This window comes from Eucalyptus grandis, chromosome 11 (genome assembly GCF_016545825.1).
Source record: "Eucalyptus grandis isolate ANBG69807.140 chromosome 11, ASM1654582v1, whole genome shotgun sequence".
Classification (NCBI taxonomy): Eukaryota; Viridiplantae; Streptophyta; class Magnoliopsida; order Myrtales; family Myrtaceae; genus Eucalyptus; species Eucalyptus grandis.
In genome coordinates, this window is record NC_052622.1 from 17,483,543 (window position 1) to 17,493,307 (window position 9,765).

The following is a 9,765-nucleotide window of genomic DNA, read 5'->3' on the forward strand; positions in this document are numbered from 1 at the left end:
ACCTAAGTCGCTCTCAAGGTTCCTAATGTGTCCTCTCCCCATGTGCAAGTGATTAGTAATTAACTATGTAATTACTTGTGTTCAAGGCAACTACTCTATGTGAAAAAAAAAAAAAAAATTAAAAAAAAATCAGTCTTAGATCCGAGAACTCAGATATGCATGGAGAAGGGCTGGCATCCGATGAAGCCTTTTTTGGAGATGACGAGCATGTCTAATTCCAGTAGGTAAATCTCGGATTCTCGTTCTTTGATGTAGTATGTGCACATTGCATTTGTCAGGTCGTGATTTTATTAAATGAGATGCATTGGTATTAGGATGCTATATGATTGATGTAACATCATACGTGGTTTCTTGATCTGATCTCAATGAACAAATCGAAACCCACGGACTTGATTTACCTGCGCTTGGACATTGGATGAATGTGTACGAACGTAATGCACAATTTACTTCCCAACGTAGTACTCATTATGTTACGAATGTAATGAGTGAGCGTGCTTACGAATTGGGAATGCATGAATGCTACTTCGAAATGTCAATGACTCACTATTTATTTCATTCTAGGGTAAAAGTACTTGGAGTCACTTGTGAAGGAGTGGTATCTTGTACTTTGCTTTTGACAACCATATTATCCCATGTAATATTGTCCAAAAAGTTCTAGATATATTGTAAGGCAATCAATTCAATTATAAATTTTTAATTTTACCAATTTAGTCCTATACATTTTGACGATTTGTCAATTTAGTTTTTTCAGCCAATTTTGGCCGGTACGGTCCACATCAATATTGATCGGTTGTGCCACGTAAAACAGCCTACGTCCACATAAGCTATTTTTGATCAAAATTGACAAGAATAACTATTTTGATTTAGAACTAAACTGGTAAAATTGAAAAGTTTATTGTTTCGTTTGTTTCATGGAAAATATTTTATCGCCCACAAAAATATTTAAATATAAATTATTGCCGATAGTGAGAACACTTTTCATAAGTTAATTATTTTAAAAGACGCAAGCGATCAATTTTAAAAAATATTTTAAAATATTCATTTTCCGCAAAATAAATGAAGCCTAAGATCAAATTGGCCGCCGTTCAATGGATTTTTTTTAGATAATTTTCTCACTTTTTTTAGGTCGATAAAAGATATATCTATCCAAAATTTCAATCCATATTCTATCAATCACCGTTCACAAGAGATTGTCATCGCTCTAGGCATGAATGGTCTCGAGAAAATTTCAAATAATGACCTAAAGTAAATATTATGTCAAATGAGGGCAATGTCAAATAAGGGTATGAAGTGCCCTCATTTTCTCAAATAAAGGCTTGAAGTGATTATGAAGTTTTTTAAATAAGGGCCTAACGTCACTGACTGACAAAATATTTGTATTTTTGTCCAAACATATTTTTAATTTAAATTTAATTAATTTCATTTAAAAAAAGACAAAAGTTTTTTTAAGAAAAAAAGCATCCTCCCACATGTGGCCACCATCCCATCACCGGTGAGGCAGTGGCGATGTCTGGTGGGGTCGCAGCGCCTGGGCAAGGGTTGCAATCCTCGCTAGAAACGGGAGAGGGTCCTCTCCCAAATATAGGCAAGGGTCGCCGAACCTGTGCAAGGGCCTATGACCCTCGTCCAAATCTAGGAGAGGGTCGTTGCCCTGCAGGCCCTCGCCTCTAATCAGGGAGTATCACCAACCCTTGCCTAGGTGCTAGCAACCTCGCCAAACACCATTGCCATCCCATCAGGGATGGGACGACAACCACAAGTAGAGGGAGCCTTTCCTCTTATGTTTTTTCTCTTCTTCTTCTTTCTTGTTTTTGGTTGAAGTTTTAGTTTCTTTTAGTTGATTTTTTTATGGAAAGAAAACAATAAAAAAGGAAGAAGAAACGAAAAAACTTAAAAAATTTAAAAGATGAAATTGCCTTCCACCAGATGGTGAGTGCCCTTCTTAATAGGGGTGAGCGGTTCCCGATTCCGGTTTGGTTTCGTTTGGAACCAAAAACCTACCTCAAGTATAGGTTCCTCAATTTTTGGAACCTAGAACCTATCTGTCAAAACCAAGAACTCGGAACCTACCCTATCACAAGTTTTAGGGTCAATTTCAAGTTCCAACAAGTTCTTTTTTTTTTTCCTTTTTTAGTTTAAAAAAATGGAAATGAATGCAGTAATAATAAACAAACTTCTCATTCATCAAAGAGAATATAATATGAACACAATCTATAATACTCATAAACGTTTAATATTCTAGAATGAACTATTTCTCTTTTGCAAAGTCCAACGGTTCACTTCACAAAGGTATTAGATTAAAACACTGAAAAAATCAACACTTCTTATATTATGAGCTATAATGGATTACCTCAAAACCGTCATACCAAGCTGCTCCATTCGTAATTCCTCCTTCAAATTCTCTACTCAATGACATGTTACGGTGAGAGCGACTATATATACTTGCCATGAACCGAAAGGCTTCATCATCAGGGGTGGCAAAGTAATGTTTCCTGCAATTTTGGATTGCCAATAGTTATTAAGAATATAGGATATGAAAGCAAAAGTATAATTACTGCAATAATTTATGAAAAATTATAAACAACAAATCAAGTAGGCCAATAAAAGATCACATGTAAACTTCGATTAATGTGCAGCACCTTTCTATATTCGCTGTCCCACTAAAACTAAATGATTTCAACTTTTTCATCAAAAGAAACTACCTCCTCCCAGTGCTGAAAGGCAGAAATAACCAAGTTGTGGGCATCCACCTGGAAAGAAGAAATACCAACATTAACTCAAAAAAGCCATTGAAAAAGAATAACAGGTACAGCGAACAAATCCAAGGTGAAAATGAGGGTTTGCCTTCTCAGCTTCAAAGAGCTTTTCAATAGGAACATACTGACAATCTGAAAGTAATCCCACCACTTGTCCCACAAGATTGAAGACGACACTAGTTTTCAGATGAGAGGTAGGAGGGCAGTATAGATACACCCTTTTATCAATCACACACATATGTGCATGCTCCACGGTAACTTCCCACATTTAGCAGACATACCCATGCCAAGAATCTGGACATGCATAATAAAAACCAATAAGAAATTTCTAGAGAGGAAATGAGATGCTTGATTAACTATAATTATTGTGCCCACATGTGTCAATATATGTGCACTAAAGCTTAAATCGTCACATTTGCCAACTAGAGAACAACATGCAGGAGAGATCAATTAATTACATATCTAAGCCTTGAAGGGTCGATGTGTAGCAGTGTCAGAAAATCCTTCGCAGTGTGGATGTTTTCCCGACTGAGGCGTTTGTGGAAAGCTCCATCTTTCCCAATCTTTTCCAATCTCCATACTTCATCAAGCAAGGAGGGAGGGTGGTGCTTCTTGTACACTGCGAGCAGAACCAGACATGAAAAGATTTCCTTTCAATATTAAAAGTTGCATGACACAAAACCAGAAGAAAACATGCATAGAAGCCATAACTTTCTAATCTATGGAATTGGTGCATTAAGATATTCCGTGATTCAATATTCTACAAATCATAGAAAGATGTCATACTATATGCACTTACATTCTCCACGGTGATCCCTAACAATGAAGGATCCAGTCCTTGCTTCCCTTATTTTGATCCCATCAAAGTTATCTATAACTCGTGCCCCTATTCTAAATCTACGGCTCCTAAACCAACTTGAATTATCAGTGAAAGCAATCTCACCCAAAGAACAGACACCATCTTTAAGATTGAGTATTGATTCTCCTGTAAGAAGAGGCTTATTTCCTTCCCTTTCTCTGACGATGTTGTTCTTGAATTCTTCGACAGTCCAATTCTCGGTCTCATCGCTGTCAAAGTCGCCCTCCAGAACTACAATTTCAACCTTGGCCAATGACTCAGGCCCAGAATCAACGGTCTATCCACTAAGAGCATCAACTAGAGCTATTTTCACAGTGGAACATTCTTCCCCCTCAATTCTGGCACCAGTAAAGACAGATAGAGAGAGACTACTCATGAACTGCAATTGTAAGCTTCTTGTTTCAAAATGATGTACCTCTTTCTCATAACTCCTGGACAGAAAGGTGATCTTGTGTTAGATATACTTATTCGAGAAGGTGCTTAAACTGATGAATAACGGCCTGGAAAAGCAATAGTATTCTTGCAAACATGAATCTCCCCCCTAAATCTTACATACAAGCTACATTTGTTCAAGAACATCAAGTCGTCGGCTGTGGCGAACAAGGGGAAACCAAGAAAATGAATAATAACAACAGAGAGAGGGGGCAGCAAAGATTACCGGCACAAAAAGCAAGCTACGAGAAGCGTCGGGGCAGCTGGCCGAGCGGCTTCGGGGGAGGCTGGGCAAGCAACGTTGGTGGCGACTAGGCTAGCAACATTAGGGGCGGTTAGGCGAGCAGCGATGGTGTCAAGCAGAGGTCAGTGGTGGCTCGCCGAGCAGAGATCAGCGGTGGCGTCGAGGGCGAGCAGCAGTGGCATCAAGCAGAGGCAGAGAACGGGAGAAGATCAACACCAGAGAACGGGAGAAGAGAGAAACGCAAAGTGAACTGATTAGGGAGTTTTTTTATTTGAGGCTCTTTTTTTAGCCCTAACCAATTCCAGTTCCGTCGGTTCCCATTCCTATGGGAATGGAACCGGAACCGAACTGCATGTTCCCAAAAAATTGGAACCGGGAACTGGAACCAAGAGCCGGAACCGAGAACTTTAGAATCAGGAACCAAACCGGATCCTCCGGTTCGGTTTTTCGATTCCCGGTTCTACCCAAGAACCGTGCTCACCCCTACTTATTAAGATTAATATAGTTACTTCAAACTCTTATTTGATAAGCCTGCCTTCCACGCTATCACCGTGTACGTTGATAAGCCTTTGGGGGATTCACCGCACCGATCGCTCCTTTGCCTCCCATCGCACATTGGTTACCATTTTGTGCTGCTTTCTCCATTTTCGTCCTGTTGTTTGGGTTGGGCTTGCTCATGTGTTGCCATGGGCTTCTCAATGCCCTTCTTCTTTTGAGAAAAGTTATTGGGCAAGCAAGTCCTTTCTTTATCTAAAACCTTCGTGATTTCTTGCTAAAATTCGAACAAACAAGTCTGCTGGATTGATTAGCTTGGTGATTTGCATCTTTGTGTTGGGCGTTCTTCTATCATGTGACTATTCGAGCTATAAAATCCGTGCTTGCCATTTGTTCAAGACAGGTTGATTAAATATGCATTTTTTTCGTGCTGTTAAATTCTAACAAGTATTGGTGTTTCTCTAAGAAGGTTCTCAAGAAAAATATCTTTCACCATGGTTTTTCGATTTTTGGTTTGTATTTTGTGCCGTTTCGGAAATGAAGCTACAAATTCTACTATAATTATGATACATAAAGAATAAGTCTGAAGAGATTGAAAAGTAAATGCTAAATGAAGAAAAATGAATAAAGATAGTCAAAACTGAGTATACTGAGGTTTCTTGTTCAATTGTGCAATCTTTATACAATGGTGTCTACTTGGTTATTTTTAGTCACGAGTTTTGAATAACTGTCCTCTGGCAATTATCATTCCAATTGCAAATTTTCAAAAATCTTTGATACCGCGCCAACAACTGCATTGTTTTATCCATGAAGTCATCAGTACCGAGTGCTTCAGTAATTGCCTTTATTCTTATCGTCCTGTTTTTGAGTGATAATTAATATCGAACCATCGGTACCTGTGATGGCAGTCTCACTTGGACCCTTTCAGGCCTGCTTTACATATCTTGGGCTTATTAGACCTTATTATTCACCCATGGCCTGCCGAGCCATTTTTAGCGTTAGTAATTGGTAAGTATATATATATATATATTTGGTTAGAAAAATGACCAGTGATCTTTTTTTGGGTAACTTTCTTGTAATTTGCCAACACTTTTGTGAAACTACTAACTTTATGTATTTGCAAATTAACAATTTTGTACTAACTTACAAATCTTTATTTGCATAACTTACCAATGCTTTGAATATACTTAACTCGTGTATGAAAAAAAAAAAAAAAAAAATCCATTTCTTTCTGTCCATCGCATAGGTTTTTGCTCCTTCACGAGTGTCTTCCGTTTGAGATGATGGTTTGGTTGGAATATCAAAGAGCATAGTCCAAAAAAGGGAAACACTGAAGAACATGTCTGAGTTATCTAGTTGTTGAATTGTGTAGAATCTGAACTTATATTGGGATGGGTAACCTTAGCGCAACTACATATGCTGAATAACGGACAAGCGCATTTCCTAGCTGATCAGGAATATCGGATACACACTACACAGTATCTCGAAGTACGATTCAGTTTTTTTTTAGGACTTCTCGTTTGTCGTTGAGCTGAGATGAACCGGATAGAAGCTCCTTTTAGTTTTGAACTTCTCAGGCGCAGTGCCACCATCCATGCTAGTCCAGGACCGCACCGAGTAGTCTATGACGAAGCACAGAGACAATATTACTTTCTAGCACAAGCATGATCAGTTTGAACTTTTATCTAAGGATCGTAAGCATCATTATAAACGTTTCTGGTGATTTCCACAGATTTTTCTGCTTTGGGAACTCTGAGGACACCGTACACCATTGCTGCTGCATGCTCCGAAAACAGGTGCCGCAATGAAGACCCAGAGATTCTTGTAAACACCAGAGATGATTGCAGGGCCTATGCTCCGCGCGGGATTCATCGAAGCTCCCGTGATCGGCCTGCAAAATCCAAAAGTTCTTCGTAAGCTCGTGTGGAGGAAGACAAAACAAAAAATGAAGAAAATAATTGGTCTAATTTCTTTTACCCTGCAATCATAACATTGAACAGCAACGTAGCACCGATGGCAATTCCGCCAATGTCTTTGTTCTGCATTTTTCAGTCAGTAAAAGAAGTTAGCTCTTTTAGAAGAAGAGAACCATTGTGTAGTGAGAAAGGAAGAGGCCTCAAGTCAAGGTTTTGAAGAATTTCTCACAAAAACGAATGATAGAAAGCTGTAGGGAATCGCAAAACGGCGAGCTTTGGAATCTTACCACTCTGTGATCAGTTGCAACAGCGCAGATCATGAAGATCAGAGTGAAAGTGATTATGAACTCCCATGCAATAGCCTCTAGATCAGAAGTTGTGTCCTTGTATTGAGTCATGGTGGCTTGGATATTGTCCAGGTCATGGAACAACACTTTTAACGTCAGGCTTGCGAGTATTGCACCGATTAACTGGGAAAACGCATACACTGGCAACTGCCATAGAAAGTGCTATTGTCAGCTTTTTTCTTACAAGAAACAAAAGGAAATGGCTTCACAAGGAATTTTCTTACATGTTTCCAGGGAAACTTAGCGGAAACAGCCAGCGCACACGTGACCGCGGGGTTAAAATGCGCGCCAGAGATGTGTCCGACCGCATATATCATCGCCATCAGAACTAAGCCCCACACGATGGCTATACCCACAATGTTGAGTGTCTGCACTTGGTTTACAAGAGCAGCACCACATCCAAAAAATATCAGAATGTATGTACCCATGAGCTCCGCGACGACCTGCACCGACCGAAATGCCATTTAGAAAAAGCTAACTCCAGATATAAGAGCATAGTAATGATGAAATAATACTTCGGGCTTATTAACAAATTGGCACGTTGGACTCTTAATGAACATTGAATATGACCCTTTTAAATGCTCACTAACTGGCCACCTCAATTTGTTTATCAACTTTGCAAGTGAGACTTAATAGACTAAAAGGTCAAATGCAACCCTTATTTCCTCTTCTTGGTTTAGTATATTGGAGAGACCTTTTGGAAAATAGACGCAGAAACAGTGGCATCATCGGTTCCGAAATCTTGGGCACGACTGGCCTTGACCTCCTCTGAGATGGAGTGCCTGGTCGGTAGCCCAACTTTCGGAGAGGCTGCATGAATGCTTGCGGGTGTGGAGGCCATTGCTGCAGAACAAAAACAAGAGACAATGACTTCACCGCAGTTCTATCGGTGTTCTCGGGAACTAACTTGTCTTGACAAGGTACTACCTGAAATATGTGGGGATAAAATCAATATATATATATATATATATGTATGTATGATATGTACGTATGTTTGTATGTATTCTAGTTATGAAATGTTGGCTTCTTATGTACCGAACACTCGACTAATTCAACGATCACTCGCATGGAATGTATTTGCGGAATCTATGACCAGGTACCTGCAATGATGCTGAATGGAGAAGTTCCAATTGTCGTCTAGGCAAATCCCTGCCGGTAGAATACAAAGGTCAAGGAATGAAAATACTCTTAACAGATCTTTACGCATGATATGAATTTCTCGTTGTCGGGTTGTCTTAGTCGGCGAATTCGTTGTTTCAAGCAGTGCAATTCTTTTGTTCCTTTTTGCCGGCCCAAGTAGTATGATTCCATAAGCCAAAAAGGCAAAACAGATCGCATTGACTGCTTCTTCGTTTGATGGAACATGTTTCACGATGAAATTAAGACATAAGAGGACATGTTTCTCGTGAGTTATTCTCCAATATTGGAGAGTGTAAGAGAACCAAAGTCCATATCTATAATCTTCATAAAAAGAAAAAATAATCTGGTGCATTAGGAAGGACCTTATGAGGAGTTTGACATGTGTGTTAAATTATGTCTCAAGTTTGAGTTCGTACATAAAATTTGAGGAGGAAATTACCAAGAAAGCATTAAATGTATTGTAATTGTGCTAATTTAATCATAATTTTTTTATTAATACTAAACATTTTGCATTTGTATCAATTCAGTCTATTCGGCCAATTTTCACCGGCCAGCGTTGACGTGGCACTACCAACACTAACATGACAATTTTTCTTTTTTCTTTTTTTCACCTTTCCCTAACCGACCCTCACCGGCCATAGGCAAGGGCTATGACACCCTGGCTCACCCAAATTTGGGAAAGGCCACGATGCCCTCGCCAAATCTAGCTAAGTGAGGACCGGTGGCCCTTGCCTAGGCTACAACGACCTCACCCCACTCGTCAACGCTAAGGCTAGGGGAAGGGATAGGGAATAAAAATAAATAATATAAAAGAAAAAAAGAAAAAATCATAAAAGAATTCAAAAAAACATTAAAATATTATCTTTAAAATGCCACATTAGCACCAATAGGGCTGCGTCAACGTCGTCCGACCAAAATTAGTCGGATGAACTAAACTGGCATAAATACAAAAGATTTATGACTGAATTTATCCAAAAAAAAAAATAGAATTGAATAGCCACAATTAAAATAGATTTATGACATTTTTGATAATTATCATGAAATCTGAACCAATTAGAAAATAATGATTGGTTAGTTAAATCAAACTTGTTAGGAAATGAATTTTGATATGTCACTTTCCTATTTAAATTAGGATTTATCTTGAAGGGGTTATTCACGTGATATGTTCAGAAACGCGCTTTTGGTCTTTGGAAGACTTTTTGTTTTTTTTTTTTTTTTTTTTCATTTTGGGTGGTCAGATTTGGAAGTCTCTGTTTGTTGGTAAAGAAAAGTGCAAATATATAATAATCGAGATTTGACCGTGTGAGAGTGGACCTCTTCAAAGATGAAAAGTAAGGGGCGGCATGTTGTTTATTCCTTCAAGCCGCACGATGACTACTAAGGACGAACCGCCAAGAAAGAAAGGTGACGCACGCTCTTTGATCGCACGGAGGAGTCCCAAATACTGTGAATTTTATTCCGTGAGCTTTACATCTGTTTATATGTAAAGAACGCAGGTTTGAGCGTGATTTAAGTGCGACAAATACTAAAGCGTGTGAACCATTGTAACTTTTATTATCTGATTATTGGCAAATGA

At 38.9% G+C, this 9,765-nt stretch overlaps 2 pseudogenes; both read right to left on the reverse strand.

Annotated features, from left to right (window-relative positions):
• Window positions 1–2,250: 2,250 nt before the first annotated feature.
• LOC108954973 lies at window positions 2,251–4,936 on the reverse strand (annotated as a pseudogene).
• Window positions 4,937–6,471: 1,535 nt separating this feature from the next.
• On the reverse strand, window positions 6,472–7,890 carry LOC104434195 (annotated as a pseudogene).
• Between the last annotated feature and the right edge of the window lie 1,875 nt (window positions 7,891–9,765).